Source organism: Photinus pyralis, unplaced genomic scaffold, assembly GCF_008802855.1.
Source record: "Photinus pyralis isolate 1611_PpyrPB1 unplaced genomic scaffold, Ppyr1.3 Ppyr1.4_LG4, whole genome shotgun sequence".
Lineage (NCBI taxonomy): Eukaryota > Metazoa > Arthropoda > Insecta > Coleoptera > Lampyridae > Photinus > Photinus pyralis.
In genome coordinates, this window is record NW_022170511.1 from 26,599,881 (window position 1) to 26,617,951 (window position 18,071).

The window sequence follows — 18,071 nt, forward strand, 5'->3', positions numbered from 1 at the left end:
TCTTGTCATTGCGATATTTTCAGAGTAATTTCGTTCGAATTTTTTGAAAATGTGATAATTTTAAGTATGTAATTTCTCTGGAAATGATGGATGGTGGCAATTATTCATTTTAGAGAACTTGTCTAAACGTTTATTGAGAGAAATTTCGGGTTGTGGTTTCTAAAACTGACGGCGTGACAGTTCTCGTTGCTAACTACTGGTTAAAAATGTCCACTTTAGTAACCCCTTTGAACAACTGCCGAGAAAGCCTACTTTACAAGTGGAAAAAAGGTTAATAATCATGTCATCAGACGCTAGTAGTGAAAAAACATTTTTTTTCTATTTCGGTGTCACAATGATGATTTTGTACAACTGTTTTCGGGTACAAAGACAGTGATTATAGTCGTTTTTTTTAAGTTGGCAGTTACTAGTTAGTACAAGTAGGTACTTCGTTGGGTACTTCCATGTTTGAACTTCAAAATGTCAGTCTTACTACGCTGCCAAGTGCCAACCTAAAACTTAACGGCATAAAAAGTGTTCCCAACATAAAACATGTTAGTTCTAATGTTCCCTATAGTTTCTGATAATGATTTTTTTTATTAAATTAAAGCACCGAAATAGAAAAAATAGTATGAAAAACGCGTGTTACAATGCTTTATTGTAATACTCCTATCTTGCGGACACTCGTGGCTACGCTTCGCGTCGCCACTCGTGCCACAAGATACTCGTATTACAATAGGTCGCATTGTAACACTTGTCTTTCAATATACTATTATATTACAGAATGTTGACCTTGTTCTATCTGGAAGTAACAATGATAAATTACAATAATGATTTATAACAATTATAATTGTCACGGAATGATATGCCATTTATAGTGTAACATAATCATATACAGGGTGATTTTTTGTCACTTTCACTATGGGGATCTCATAAACCGTAAGAGATACAAAGTTGCTTAATTGAGCAAAGATATACAGAATTTTATGCTCATTCACAGTACCTCTACAAACAAGCAAAGTGAAAGCTAAAAAACTGTAGTCATTTTCGAGAATGCGCTGGCGTTCCCTTATTTTCAAAGATATGAAAAAATAATATTAACAAACCCTTGGTGATTTTTTCTGAGTTTTCTGATGCTACTAAAGTAACATACTGTGACTAGTAGCTTACAACTTTCTTATGGAAGCCATATGGAATTTTCATTTCACTTGATAGACTGAAATCTAATATGACATTCATAAGAGTTGAGGTGATTTACTTGTAGCCCACAAGTCATAAATGGTTTATTTGTTGATACCTTTGAAAATAAGCGAGGGCCATCGCATTCTCGAAAATGACATTTTTGGGTTTTTTTAGGCAGAACTTTGCTATTTGTAGAGGTACAAGAAACTTTGAATGGGAAAATTAATCAGCATAATAGTCTGCATAACTTTGCCCATTTAAGCAAATTTTTGTCTCTTATGGTTTATGAGATACCCATATGAAAAAAATCACCCTGTAGGCAGTGAAAATGGTACCGAAAGAATATGAATTCTGAAAGCTTATAATATAGGGTGTAGAAACGTTTTCCGTTTATACAGGGTAGTGACTTGCGTAACGCATCATAGGGATTTCAATGTAAAATTCATAACATGCGATTATTGTCTCCCCAAATTATTTTAGAGCAAAAATGTATTAAGGTTTTTTGTAGAAAACATTTTTTTACGTCAATCAATCGTATTAGTTTTCAATTTTTTTCATATAAGGACGGAAAATTGGAAAAATAAAACCCGCATCTTTTTCAATAATCTGCAATGCCATGGAATTTTCTAAAACAAAAAGATATCCACTTATCAATTAGCAGCAGTTCGAAATGGCTTTTATGATCGACTTGGTTACTGTATTGCAGTTAATTGTGACTTATTCGAACAATTATTGTAAATTGTTATATTAGGAAACCGTTTTTAGTAATCTGCTCTTTCTTTATGTTGAATTCGCTGTTCTAAATATAATACTTTTTCTACAATCGATATCCAAAGTAGGCATTTGCGCTCGTATTTGACAACGCAAACGTCATCTTTTTCGAGGAATGTCACTTTGTCGCTTAGAAAAAACGCTCGCTCTTCCAATTATTAACTATAAATCAAATATGCATTGCTCAGAGTATCCAATGACAACGAGTAAATGACATCTTTCATTTGGACATAAGATTAAAATAATCTATGATTTGAGTGAAAAATTTAAATTTTTGGAAATATGTGAACTGCTCGATTGTAGAAAAAATCTTGTGTGTAATTCGAGCGCAAATTGATTGTCGATTTCAAGACATTACCGCACTCCTTCGTCAACTGTCTCTTTCAATCGACAATATATCATTTTGCGCTCTTAATACACAAATAGCTATTTTGATAGAATTTGATTTGTTTTATAGCAGACATTTCATAGCATGACGGATATTGACGTAATTTTTGTATTATGAATTTCCATGGCATCACAGATTATTGAAAAAGATGGGGGTTTTATTTTTCCAATTTTCCGTCTTTATTATGCAAAAAATTGAAAACTAATACAGTTGATTGACGTAAAAAAATGTTTTCTGCAAAAAACCTCAATAAATTTTAGCTCTAAAATAATTTGGAGAGCCAATAATCGCATGTTATGAATTTTACATTGAAATCCCTATGATGCGTTACGCAAGTCACCACCCTGTATAGGGATTTCAGTGTTAATTTCTTTATATCGAAATATTTTCTCCCCTAATTTAGAGCAAAGTTGTAAATAGGTTTCTTCTACCTTGAAAAATTCTGCGTTTGGTCAATGTCCTCATTTATTATTTTTCAATTCAGGAAACCGGAAAAATTAAATAAATGTAAATTTCTAGTACACTGCATGGATTAATTTTTGTTTCAATGACACCAATGATTTTTACTAAAATGCTAATTTATACTTTCCTTAATTTCTCCGATTTCCTACAACAAAAAATTAAATGGACATATGAATAGATGCAGAATTTTACAATTTACAAAGAATATCTTCACAACCTTCCTGTAAAATAATTAGGGGGGGAAATATTTGAATATAAAGAAAATTGCAATACCTATGGTTCGTAACCAATTCTACACCCTTTTGTTTATATCTGGATAATATACTAATCTACTCAAAGACCGGAAATTGTCAAATATGGGAAATAATTCGTGTAATTGGCATAGTTTTAGGTAAAGGCGTCTTAAACAACATACTAAAAGCCCTGATGGATGGAGGTGAAGCTAATAAGTGTGTGGGGGGGGGGGGGGTGTGGGGGGGGGGGGGTTGTCAATATCCCTTTTTGTAGTTTTTCGTAAATACCTTAAACTGCGTAACTGCAATCTGGAATCTAAAAAAGTGATGTTTCTGTGAATTCCGCTATATTAACCTAACAAAAAATTGTCCGGTCTTTGAAGTTGACGATAATCTGAACCTTTTTTGTTTGACATTTTTCGTGTATCTCTAAAAATGAAGTGGTGGGGGGTATTCAAAAGTTTCCGTAAAGAACACCTTGTATCTTCGAAACGACTGAGCCGATTTTAACAAACTCGGGTTAATCGAAAAGAGTTATTCTTCGGCTATAAATATTGTAATATTTGAAGTTTAGTTAGTTTGGCATATCGCCGCTTGAAGGCTTTTTTCGACATTCCGACAGAAATGGTTAATTTTCTCAAAAAAATTAAATGCGTTGGTTTGATTTTTTTTATGAAAAAGTAGCTAAATGATGCCTAAACAAGCTCGCGAAAACCGCATCTCGTTATTTTGTTCCTAACCTAAAATTTTGTACCCTCAAAATTTTATTTTTTTAAGGTAATTTTTCCGGAATTATTTTTATTATATAATTTGTGGCCCTAAGGTGGATCGATTTAAAAAAGGAAGCTTTTAATGCCGCCGTAAATGCGCGAAATCCTGGCCATCACGATATAAAAATATATATATCTCAAGATATCGAGATACTGTTTTCGCGAGCTTGTTTAGGCATCATTTAGCTACTTTTTCATGAAAAAAAAATCACACCAATGCATTTAATTTTTTTGAGAAAATTAACCATTTCTGTCGGAATGGCGAAAAAAGCCCTCAAACGGTGATATGTGAAACTAACAAAACTTCAAATAGTATAATATTTGTAACTGAAGAATAGCTCTTTTGAACTAACCCGAGTTTGTTTAAATCGGCTCAGATACAGGGTGTTCTTTACGGAAACCTTTGAATACCCCCCACCACTTCATTTTTAGAGATACAGGAAAAATTGTTCACATTATCTTCAACTTCAAAGACCGGACATTTTTTTGTTAGGATAGCTGAATTCACAAAAAAATCACTTTTAGATTCCAGATTGCAGTTACGCCCCCTAGCGGTCATTTCAGAAACTTAAAAATATTTTCCAGATTTTGCTCGTGGCCGTTTTAGTAATAAATTTTTTTACCGCGAGCCTCTACGATGGATAGATTCTCAGATATAGTACCTCGCATTCTTAGTTGGCCACCCTGTACATTCTACATAGATGATTCGGTACACTTTTTCGAGAAGAGATCAATATGTAATGAGATATGGAGGGAAGATGGATAATAAAACAAACAATGTAAGTATGGCATGTATATTGTATAGTCCTAAAAATAGAAATCCTAATCATCTTTTAAATCTCCCTTGTAAATATAAACACCAATTACTTACAGTTGTTTATAACGGCATCACACAAATTCATTAGGTACATGAACATTTATTCACATTAGAACTCCCCGGGTCAGCGAGGATTTACGAGCACTCTCAGTGGAGCCGGAAAACTCCAGGCATATCAAAAAATCATCCTGTGGCGGCTGTGGCAATGATAGCTAAAATTGAATTAATAAGGCGCACCTGTGCACGGTGGTTACAAAATTAATTAGCCCTAATTAAAAATCACATCTACTTGTATACGGAGTTTTGGTACAAATCAAACGGTGTCAAAATTCCAATTCCTTATCGTAATGGAGCCTCTTCCTTATAGCGTAGGCGGTACAAATTTTTTCGCTGCATTTTGTGACAAAAGCATGAAACTCGGTACACGTGTTCATTAGGTCCAAATAAAACTAAATTTTCGTGTGGGTTCAAAATTTGAACATTTTGTTCAAAAGGGTGTTCAAGGTTTTAAACCTGTAAAAATTGACGAATTTCGGCATTCTAGGGGTCGTTTTTAAATGATTTAGGGTCGCTGGTGCCAATGGCGCATTAAAAAATTGCATATCCCCCTTCCCTTACGCCTCAAATTTGGATTATTTTCAAAATAATAGTTAAATTTTGAATTTGATAGTTTTAACCATGCGTGATGTTTTGGATGTCGAATCCAGCTAATTTGGACGTGCACTACACGCTAGAAATGTTATATTGAAGTTAAAAGTTTCTAGTGTGTATAGGCCGTTAATCGTTCAATAATTTGTTCAAAATTTGGAAGTTCCATATACTTGAAGGATTTTGCCGTTCTCGGTGTCGTTTCCATATAATTTGTGGTTGCTGATGCTGATTTTGTATTCAGAAAACAGATGCGACTCATAGTTAGGCCCTTTTCATACTATTTTACGTATTAAGAGGGAATGTTCGGCGCAGTCATACCCTTGTTGCCCCGGATTGCAACAACTATCGCATGACAGAGAAAGACGTAAGAGACGGGCATTTCATTAAGATTCGGTAATAGGCATGTTCTTTGACGGGGTATGCCGCCTATGCTTCCATTATTGCCCTCCCGTCATCGCTTGTTGGGAAATCTGTACTTCCAGTCAGTCTTGAGCTCACTCAACGACAAGTAACATCTCGCAGCGAACAAGTTCCGTCCGACTCGTGCCCCTTGAAGCAAGAGTGTCGCCAGCTGATGACCCAGAGATGGGCAAGTTGACATATGAAGGATAAAAAAATTATTAATTGTAGGTATAGTGCAGAGCACATAAACTTTTACTCTTGTACTGTCTTACCTCTACAACCACAATAATTGTAATAAGGAATTATCGGTCAAGAAAACCAGGACACTTTGGTTTTTGGACTGGTTGCTTTGCATATTGCTACTTTTCGGGGACACCTTGCCTTGAAGTGAGGATATCGCAACGATACCGTGAAACGCCATCGATCGCGACGCAGTCCCTGAAGTCGCCGAGGTAGCTCCCAAAGTACATCAGACGGCGGGCGATACGATTAGGCCCTGCGCGTCGCTGTAGGAACTCTAACGCGCATATTGAGAGACCGAGAAGCTGGTTCTGGCCGCCAATCTTCGAGTGCTCCTTCAGGTAGGTACATAAATAGCACTGGTAGAAGACTGCACTTGTAGTAAAAGTTTATCAAATTTAGCCCCTTGGAACTTCGATGCACAGGCTTTGTACCACTTTGTTTTGTTATGGATGAAAGCAGCTTTAATCCCCTTCCCTTCGTTGAGTTGTTGCGCCAGATAACCGGCCTCCAGCGATTATGCATAGGGTAGTACCTATAACTGCTCTAAGTTCGTACTAAGAGATACATAGCTCGTGTTACGCATCGCAAGCACTGGATTACTGGCAGAACACACACTTTTTTGTTGAATTGCACTGGCATAAATAACACACTTGCCAGTTCACCGCCCAGCGCACCGCTGACCAGTGAGACTGGCGCCACCAGAACCAGCTTCCGGCTGGTCAGGTCATGGTGGTAACGGTCTCTCAATATGCGCGCAGAGTTCATACAGCGACGCAGGGGGGCAATAATGGAAGCATAGGCGGTATATCCTGTCAGAGAACATGTCCACTTCCGAATCTTAATGAAATGCTCGTCTCTTTCATCTTTCTTTGTCATTCAATAGTTGTTGCACTCTGGGACAACAACTGCGCCGAACATTCCCCCTTAATAGGTACCATGAAAAGGGCCTAACTATGAGTCGCATCTGTTTTCTGAATACAAAATCAGCATCAGCAACCACAAATTATATGGAAACGACACCAAGAACGGCAAAATCCTTCAAGTATATGGAATTTCCAAATTTTGAACAATTTATTGAACGATTAACGGCCCATTTACACACTATAATAGAAACTGTTTTAACGTCACTATAACATTTCTAGCGTGTAGTGCACGTCAAAATTAGCTGGAATCGACATTCGAAACATCACGCAGGGTTACAACTATCAAATTCAAAATTTAACCATTATTTTGAAAATACTCCAAATTTGGGGCCTAAGGGTCAGATATACAACTTTTTAATGCCGCCATTGGCACCAGCGACCCTAAATCATTCAGAAACGACCCCTAGAACGCCGAAATTCGTAAATTTTTACAGGATAAAACCTTGAACACCCTTTTGAACAAAAGTGTCCAAATTTTGAATCCACACGAAAATTTCGGTGGCTGCTGCAGGCCAAAAGTTTTATTTGGACCTAATGAACACGTGTACCGAGTTTCATGTTTTTGTCACAAAGTGCAGCGTTTACCTCGATATTCAGTTGTACCGCCTACGCTATTATATCATTTCAAGCATAAGACGAGTGAGCTTCAAAAATTTCCAAAGGTTGCGATGAAAGTGACATTAAATGAAACTTACAATAAAACCTACACCGTTTCAGTTTGGAAAAAAACAGAATGGTGGTTTAGAGCTGAAATACGAAAGTGCACTGGGGGTCAACCAATACTTACCTGCTTTCAGGCTTTCACAAACGATCCTGGTTAAATTTAGCGTAGCGGCCGTTTTATCTTTTAACAAAACCTATAATTAGAAAGGTAACGACCCTTGCGTGTTTTATGCAGAGGACTTTCTGAGATTGTAATAATAATTTAATTATTAATTACGGGAATGGTTAAAATTGGGCATTTACAACACACAAAGGAAGCATGTTTTACTTACCAATTCCTTGATGTTTGCCTAATTACTCTAACATACATGCGTACCTACACATTTTCTCTGCAATAAAGACAAAATAAATTCGAAAGTCTCTCAGATAGGATCCAGTTTCTAATGACTGCGGCTACCAGATTCTTAAACCAGAAACGAAAATAATGCATTGTAATTAATTAATATGCTTACAAACTTACCTAAATTTCTTCTTTTCAAAAAAGAAAAAAAAATGCAAAATCTCCGCAAGTAGGCCCATTTTCTGTGGACCACAGCTCCCAGATCCTTAAAGAAGAAAGAAAAAAAATGATGCGCGTTGTATTTAATTAGTTATAGTTTAATAGTTATACTAATAAACATAAGTAGTAATATATGGTCGATTCTAAATCACACTATAATAGATAAAAATCCTCCTAGAAAAGTCACTAGGATTGAGTGGTTCTGAACTGCGCTAGCGAGGTTTACGCCTGAGCTAACGTCAAGGTTCTTGTCGAACGAATATATATATGGCTGTTTCTAAAATCATTAGCATTAATTTGATCGTGTTGGGGTTTGCGCTCAGGGATAAAGTATCAGAGGTTTGCATTCAGGCTAAAGTAAGGTTTGCGCTCGAGATGAAGTGGTTTGTTTATGAACTGAAGCTGGCATATAAAAGCTGTGCTGTAATATTCATCTTGATACAGAAAGAGCATCCGTTACGATGACAAAAACAACATTTGTAAATATGAGCCGAAACCGCAAGAGCATGGAGGATTTGCTTACGAAAATAAAGAGATTAAATTGGGACCTGGAGGTATTTGAGGTGCAACGAAAATTGAGTAAAGTGCATCAAAATTACGATTTTTTTGTACTACACATGTATATTTAAAAGCTGGCGCTCGTATCAATAATTGTATCCATCCATCTTTCGATCTCTTATGATCGGAAAAGCTTCATTTCGAGATATGTTTGCCATAAAGTGTCACCCAATCTTCTCTTTTCATGAGCATAACACTGTCGTATGCGATGCGAAGGATTGGTTCAAGGTTAAGGTGTGTACCGTAGCCGATTTCAATGTATTTTGAATTATCTAAGCTGTCGAAGAGGGCGTAAGAGGTACAATCGATTAAACGTTCCTCAATCGGTTAAGGTGTGTACCGTAGCCGATTTCAATGTATTTTGAATTATCTAAGCTGTCGAAGAGGGCGTAAGAGGTACAATCGATTAAACGTTCCTCAATCGCTTTACTATGCATATTCTATTATCATTACAACCAACACCAACACGAGCACGTGAAATAGTTAATACTGTTGGTGTTATGCAATTTAGAATACCGGGTGATCGGAAAGTAGTGCGGACAGTTTGAATTTCCCACAAAACCAAACATTTATAAAGTTGGTAACATACCAAATGTCATTTATTTAAAAGCAGTGGTGGATCAATTTAATGGATCACTAAACAATAATCACAATTAATCAATTTAAAAAAATTAATTTATCAAGCTCAGTTGCACGCTCGGGTTCATGTATTCAAATATGTATTCCAACGTTGCCCGAGCAATAGTCATGCTAATTAAACCATCACCGTAAGGTTCATTTCATTTGCCTACATACAATAAGACGTATCCACGTATTCTCATAAATTAACCTCATCAACACTGGAAGAAAACATTCCGATATCAATGTGTAAAATTTTGTGCCACATATTATGCGATAAGTCTGTAAAAATATCAAATAGGGATGTTATCGTTCACATTGTTATACCCACCAGAATCATTAGAGTATTTTCGATAACGATTTCTTGGGGCTACGTTTTTATTACACCTTCGACATCATGGTAAGTAGCACATTTATCGTTGAATTGCAGTAAGCACAGCTGAGCCGAATATGAGCATCTTTTAAACATGTACGTCTTTCAATTGTGCATTGATTAGAAAATAAAATTCACAAAAAAACTACGCCAATGGATGACAATTAATCTTAAGACCATAGTATACTATATGGTCTAAGGCCGTATGACACTGTACTAAATTTAATACCAGATTTATAAACATAATTTGAAACAAAATCTGATACAAAATTTTGAATAAAAAAATTTACTTCTGTCTGACACTATTACTAAATTTTGAAAGGAAAATTGTATTTGCGCCTGTGCTGTTTGGATTAGTATGTAGGGAATTGTGTTTATTTTCCAGCACTATATTCTGTGGTTCTAGTTTGGTTCAACGTCTGTGGTTTTCACTAATAGGTTTCTTTGCAACATAACCTATAAACTTTGTTTATTAACAAAGCTAACTATAAACGAGGTATTATGGAATTTGCTGTAGTTACTGCAACTTCTATCATTTTAATAGCAAAAATGTTATTGCGTTTAAAACAACGGCGTAGTCATTACAAATAAACAGATATGATGCGTGGCAACTTTCTGCGCAGTTTTTCTATATAATTTATGCAGTTTTTAGAACACGTTCTAAATAATTTTTGCCCACAAATTTTGTTGCAAGTTTTCTTACAAAATGCGTATGACACTACACAATTTTTGTCATAAAAATTGCGTACTAAATTTAGTACAGTGTCATACGGCCTTAAGCAATTAATGCATAAATAAACCAACTTCTAAACATGTTTGCCAATTCCTTAAGTAAAAAACACTAAAAATTTGAAGCGCCAAATTTAAATTGTCTGCAGTTCTTTTCGATCACCCGGTATAAATAATGTATGTTGCCATGTAAATGAATAGTGTTGTTAATGAAAAAAATATACATTTATCTGTCTGTCATACGTGCTGTAATTTTGTATTTAAAAATTACTTCTCAATTAGTATCAATCACATACGGTGCTTCCCAAGCAATCTTCACAGGTTCTGCGCCCAGACACAGATTGTATACGTGATTAGATATATTTTTGTACGGATTCATTGAGAAGTGTTGAGGACACCAGCAAGCATAGAATAAGGTGAGAAATTAGAATGGCGGAGTATACTGCAGAGAAACATGGTATCACCCAATTCGCCGGTAAAGATTTTGACCATTGGAAATTCCGAATGGAAATTATCCTGGAGGCGAAGGAGTGTATTAAATGTATTAAGGAATTACCCACCGAGCTGAGTGATGTATATATGAAAATGGATAGGCGTTGTAAATCAATCCTAATCCAAGGGATAGCTAATTCTCATCTACAGTATGTAAGGTCCTGTGACAGAGCCTATAACATGTGGAAGGCTCTGGAGAGCGCGTTTGAAAGGAAAGGAATTGCAAGCCAGATTTATCTGAGGAAGGGACTTCTGACAATGAAATACAGTGGTGCAGAGGGACTCGAGAGTCACTTTATCAACTTTGAGAGGTGTGTCGCAGAATTAATGAGCGTTGGAGCCAAGCTGGAGGATGTTGACATCGTGTGTCATCTTCTGTTAACGCTGCCACAAAGTTTTGATGGCATCGTCACGGCACATGGAGACCCTTGAACCAGAAAAGCTTACACTATCGTTTGTGAAGGGAAAACTTCTGGATCATGAGGTGAAGAAGATCAGTCAAGAACAAGGAGGGAGCAACGATTCATCAGCATTCAACACGCAGCAGAGACAATTCGGGAAACGACCTACTAATTTCAAAGGAAGGAGAGTGAAGTGTTATCATTGCGGGAAACCAGGGCACAAAAAGTCAGAGTGCAGACAACTGAAGCAAGCCAACAATGTTCAGCAGGAACAAGAGGACCATGTCGCGTTCATGGTGTCAACTTCAACTGAAGAGGGTGTCAGGTGGTATATCGACTCAGGAGCGACGGACCACTTGGTCAACGACGTCGAATTGTTTTCGGAGGTGCAGAAACTGCAGGCACCACACCGCATCTCAGTTGCGAAAGACGGTCAAGTTGTAAGTGCTTCACATTCAGGTAATATATGTGCTAAAGTGTGCGTAAACGGAAAATATTGTTCCGTAAATATCAAAGATGTTTTATATGTTAAAGAATTGAAAAATAATCTGCTTTCAGTTTCGAAAATGACGGAAGCTGGATTGAATGTATTTTTCGGCATTGATGAGGTAATTGTGAAAAATAGAGCTAAGGTAGTGTTTATAGGTAAAAGGCATGGTAATTTATATGAGGTTCAGATGCAAGTAGTAAATAGATCGACAAATCTTTGTAAATCATTGATAACAGTAAATTGTGGCACAGGAGATTTGCGCATCTTGGAATGAACAATCTTTGTCAACTAAATAAAAACAGTTTGGTTGTTGGTATGGACAAAATTGTTGCATGGAATAATGATGTTTGTGAAATATGTGCAAAAAGTAAAAGCACTAGGATGCCATTCCGTGGAAATTCGACATTGTGTGCAAAGAGACCATTTGAAATTGTACATTCAGACGTTTGTGGACCCATGACGCCAGCTACCCACGGTAATAAACGATATTTTGTGACGTTTTTGGACGATTACACTCATTTTGTAATGGTATATCTGCTTACATCAAAGAATGAGGTAATTGATCGATTCAAGGAATTTGAATCTCTCATTCACTCTAAATTCAACGAGCGAATCAGTATCCTTAAATGTGATAATGGTACCGAGTACACGTTGTTATAACCACACTAAGGTACGCTAGCCACTTCCACTTGGAACGCGGGCGCCGGGAGGAGAGACACGGGGTGTAACTTGTAATATATATAGAACTGTTAAGTAGCTAGTAGAAGAGAAATAAAATCAAATATATATTTAGATTACTCAGTCTGCTTGTAGGACAAACCCCACATAATATTGGCGACGAGGATTTTATGCGAACCAACACACAATCAAGGACAACCATTACATCTAGTTCGTTCAGTGTTGAGTATCAACCATATCAGTTAAAAAAATGACTACCATAGACGAACTACAGGAACAACTTAATCATCTAAAAGCAATCAACAATGAGCAGCAAGAATTATCTCGCAGGCAGGCAGAGAAATTGGCCCTCGTAAAGGCTACACCACCGACAGACGGCCAGGTGATGCTAAAACTATTTGAAAACGTCGAACGCCTCGCACTTGGAGTCGCACAGGCGACGACACCCACATCAGTACTCAACATCACCGACAGGCAATTCCCCAAATTTGAAGTAGATCGACCTGCAGAATGGCCTAAATTCGTGACAGCTCTCAATATTGCATTTTCCGACACTGAGGGAGCGATGCTAAGTGACAGTCAGAAACGGCGCATTTTACTTCAGAATGGTGGAGATTCGAAGCTATTTAACCTAGCGGCGGACCTACTTAAAAGCAATAACCTGGACATCACCTGTGCTACATACCAGGAACTTCTTAACACTTTAGGTTCATTTTTTAAGCCTAAAATCAGCCATGCCGCGCTTGGGCTGATTTTATTTTATGCTAAATTTACCGGCTTACGCCAAAACAAAAACGAATCGGCTTTGCAATTCGTAGCCCGCCTGCGAGCCGCAGCTGCCGATTGTAATTTTGGGGACAAAACCGAAGATTTGCTATTGTGGCAATTTGTGTGTGGAATTTCAAATGAGACTGTGCAACAACACCTTCTCAACACGGAGGATAAACTAAGCTTTCAAGCTGCCATCAACAAGGCGACCACAGCTGAATGCACGACCACCCACGTGCGTACTCTACAAGGTACCGAGTACACCCAGCAATCGTCCACGGCGACAGTTTTTCATGCTGAAGCCCCGCAAACTTTGCAACGGTCGAGCAATGAAAATAGCCACACTAACAATAAAAAGAAAAATCGTGACAAAAACCACCAGCAACCGACACAGCGACAAACAAGGGGGTGCTATCGATGTGCTGGTGATCATCATTCGAACAATTGCTCGCTAGATGCAAACACCCTGTATTGCACAACATGCGCCACATGGAAACATCTGGCAGCGGCCTGTCGTGGTAGTAGAATCGGCAAACAGCAGCCACAAATAAATTATAAACCACAACAGCAGCTGAATCCACCACCTAGATTGTCAGCCCCTACACATCAGCTGATTGCAGATCATTCAACATCTGCACCTTTGCAACAATACCGGACGGCAACAACCTGCACAACTACCCCTTCGTCGCAGTTTGGCCAACAACAATCAATTTATTACCATCAAAGCACCAAGTGTCAACAAACTCCCGGGGAATCTGATCCTGTTACGCAACATAGGAGGCAACCTGCAAACATCTACTGTACAAGTGCAGTGCCCCAGTTCGCACCAGCTTCACCGCAATTGGCTGGGAATACATTTTTTTCCAACGGGATCCCCCAGGAGGCCCTGTGGAGGACCCAGTCACCGCCAACTTTCTAAGGGCCAAATCCAACGAAGCCGCAGGTAGAAACCCGCCTCATGCAGAACAATTATTTAACGTATACGGCGATCACCCCTGTGAAACGATCAATGCTGTTTCATTTCCACTTGAAAGTTTACAGGGACAATGCGACCAATCATCCATTTGCCCCTCTGACCCTACGTTAGTGCACATAGAGCTCGATGGCAAAGTATCATGGAAGTCGATAATGGTGCTACATATTCCACAATGCCGTCTGGCACGTACAATTTTCTATGGCGCCACGGCAACCACAACTTCCGAAATGAACTCCAACCCGTCGAGATCCTATTACAACCATATCTCAACGCGCCTCCAGCTGCAGCGCTAGGTGCAAGGGCGGTCCACGTACGTTTCAAGAACAAGGAAGCAGTTTTGCCCATCGTTGTAGTAGAAGGTCCCGCTACGCTTCGCACACTTTTAGGCCGCAACTGGTTCGAAGCACTTGGAATTTCAATCGCTGGTCTAAACTCGCTCGTTCCTGCCATTCCGGCCGATATTCAATTGCACCCCGCTCTCAATCAAACTGAAGGCGAACTTGGTCGTTACAAAGGACCTCCCATTAGCCTCGACTGGGATAAGGACGCCTCACCCAAATATCTTCCTGCACGGTCGGTGCCCTACACGATTGAGGACAAGGTCAAGGACGTTATCCACACCTTGCACCGCCAAGGAGCTATCTCACCAACACCATTCGCACCAATGGGCTACGCTACACCAGTGGTCAACGTATCGCGTGCAGATGGCCGCATCCGGATGTGTGGCGACTATAAGTCTACCGTCAACAAGGTTCTACGTCCTCACCGCTATCCACTACCCACAGCCGATACAGCATTTTCAAAAATTGCCGGAGCCAAGGTATTCTCTAAAATTGATTTGACCAAGCATTTACGACACTTTCAACAAAGAAGCATGTGCATTACTATTTGGCATCACCAAATTTCACAAATATATTTACGGGCGAGAAAATCTGACTATTTATACGGATCACAAGCCGTTGGTAGGATTTTTCAAACCAGGTGCGCCTACTCCAGAGAATGCATCCCCTCGTCTTATTCGATGGTCGCTGATAATGGGAACATACGACTATAAAATTATTCACCGTCCAGGACGTAAAAATGGAAACGCAGATGCCCTATCAAGATTACCACTACCACATACACATCATGACACTGGTCAGGAAATCGCAGGAATCCACCTTCTGGAGCTATCTTCGGGTACGCCAGTCGTCCATACCGAGATCGCCGCAGCTACGGCCGTAGACCCCATCCTACGCGCAGTACACGAAGCCGTTTTTTTGGACCGTTGGCCGACACCTTTGCCCGCAGCTCTGAAGCCGTACGTGAAAGCGGAACTGACTACATTAGACAGCATACTTTTACGTGGAGAACGAGTCGTTATACCAGCTGTACTCCAACAGCGCATTCTGGATAGCCTCCAAGCGGCACACCATGGCATCACCAAGATGAAAGCCGTTGCCTACAGTTACATATGGTGGCCCGGTTTACACTCACACATACTTGCCTACGTGAAAACATGCCCTACGTGCCGCGAGAACCTGAACACGCCACGCTGCGAGTACAAATCCTGGCCTACTCCAACGAACCACTGGCAGCGCGTTCACGTGGATTACTGCTCCTACGAGGGCCAAGACTACCTCGATATCGTCGACGCATGGAGCCGCTGGCCGGAAATATTTGCGGTCCACACCATGACAGCTGCAGAACTCATACGCCACATGCGATACGCCTTTGCTGCACACGGCATCCCCAGCCTCTTGGTATCAGATAACGGCAGTCAACTAGTCTCCGCAGATTTTAACAATTTTCTATCTCGAAATGGATGCAAGCACCTTACATCAGCCCCTTATTTCCCTCAATCAAACGGTTTAGCCGAGCGTACAGTAGGTACCTTCAAGCGCTTCCTAAAAAAATTTACAGAGGGGGATTGCCATGCCAAGATTGCCCGAGCGCTTTTTGCCATGCGAATTACACCATGCAGCGCCACGGGTGAAGCTCCTGCTCAGCGAGTATTCAATCGCTCTTTACGAACGCCTTGGGACCTCCTCAAACCATCAACTACAAAAACTCTCAAATGATGACTTATCAACACCGTTTATTCCAGGCCAACACATATCATTTCGGGACCGTCGAATAGGTGCGCCAAAGTTCTCACATGGCGTGATTCTCGAAGCATTGGGCCACAGAATGTACCGCCTTAGAGACGACGACGGCGAGGAGCACATCCGCAACAAGGGACAACTGCATCCCGGACCACCTCCTCGAAGGAGGCGCCAAGCTAAATCTAGCCCCAGTTCTACTAACACCGCCCTTCTGCTATGGGACGATGAACACAGTGAGCAGGTAACTCAACAATCCTCATCTTCACCGAGAGAAGAGCCTCGCGTGTCAGATACATCAGAGCCTGCACCATTAATACCTACAGAAGACGATATATCTGACCTTCGTCCACCAAGCTTTACACAACCGGACTGCTCACAGAATAGTAAACATGAATCCAGATTTCCGATGGCAACTGAAAACCAATCACCACTTGCCGCTCCGCGACCGCTACGACCAGCACGGGACGTGCAAGCGCCAGCTTGGATACGCTCAGGCGAATACGAAATTTATCTCCCACGTAGTTAACTATCTGAACATGTTCTATTTAAAGGGGGGGGAGGTATGTTATAACCACACTAAGGTACGCTAGCCACTTCCACTTGGAACGCGGGCGCCGGGAGGAGAGACATGGGGTGTGACTTGTAATATATAAGGCGCTTTCCAATGGTTAGTAGCTGCTCTTCAAGTGTTCATCAACTGTTCTGTTCTTAAGGCTCCTCTGTAGTCAATCCGCCATATTGGAAAAATAGCTAAACTTTCTTATGAAATGCTGCTTTTGTAGTTGAAGTCTAACAAATTCTCGATAGTGGATATTCTTTGTAATGATGAAAAGAACGGCGGTACTTAAAAAAAGTTGAAATATCGGTCTTAGTTTTTTAGGAAGATCGATGAATAGAAAAATCGTTTTTCGTAAATAACAGCCGTTGTAATGGGAGTAGAAAAACCTACAGCACCAATTTGGAAATCCGACAGTATTTCCTACGGCGGTACTTAAAGATATTATTTCCACCTTAAATGATAATGCATATATTTAAAAAAATATGTATCGCGATCTTTAGAAAAAAATCAAAACGCTAACGTAAGTATAGGCAACCCAAATTGCACTATAACTCCTGAGGCGACAACTGATTACTTGAAAGGGAAAACAAAAGAAACTACCTGGCATTATCCTGCCCAATTTTTAGCTAAACCCCTAGGCGGAATACGACTGTACCAGTAATTAGAAGCATTTTTGCCGCAAATTTGTTCTTGTGTAGAAATGTGGCACCGTTTTGATCTTTTGGACTAACGCATGACCACCACACAAGCGGGTAGTACAGTATCACAATTCGCAAACACTACTACTGAGTCGAGACTTAGAGAGTGCTACTTATTTTTTCAATATGATCAGATATCAGGAATATCCGCTTTGTTGAAGAGACAAAATCGTGTACTGAGTACGGACCTGGACGAAGTTTTAAAGTTTAAACTTTCAATTGCGTTTGCGCATGCTTTCTTTTTATAAAGTAGTTCTAGCAGTTCACGTTTTGATTAGAACCTTATAAGTTGTACTTATGCAAATAAATCCTTTTTCTTTTTACTTGAATTAATCTTAACAGGTTATGTGCCCAGATGCGCTAAAAGGTGCGAAAAGTAAATAAGAAGTCGTAACTTTGTAAGGTTTAGTTGTAAACAGTGCTAAGTATCGGTAGTTTGTTTCGCGCGCGGTATCGTCACAAAATGTCGGACTTTAACTTCAAGGCTCACATAGAAAAGTTGGAGGGTGCTTCGAATTGGAGTCAATGGCGAAAACAGGTTGAACTTTTGTTAAAACATCAGGATGTTTTGGATCTGGCCATCGGGACGCGAGCATCACCAGCG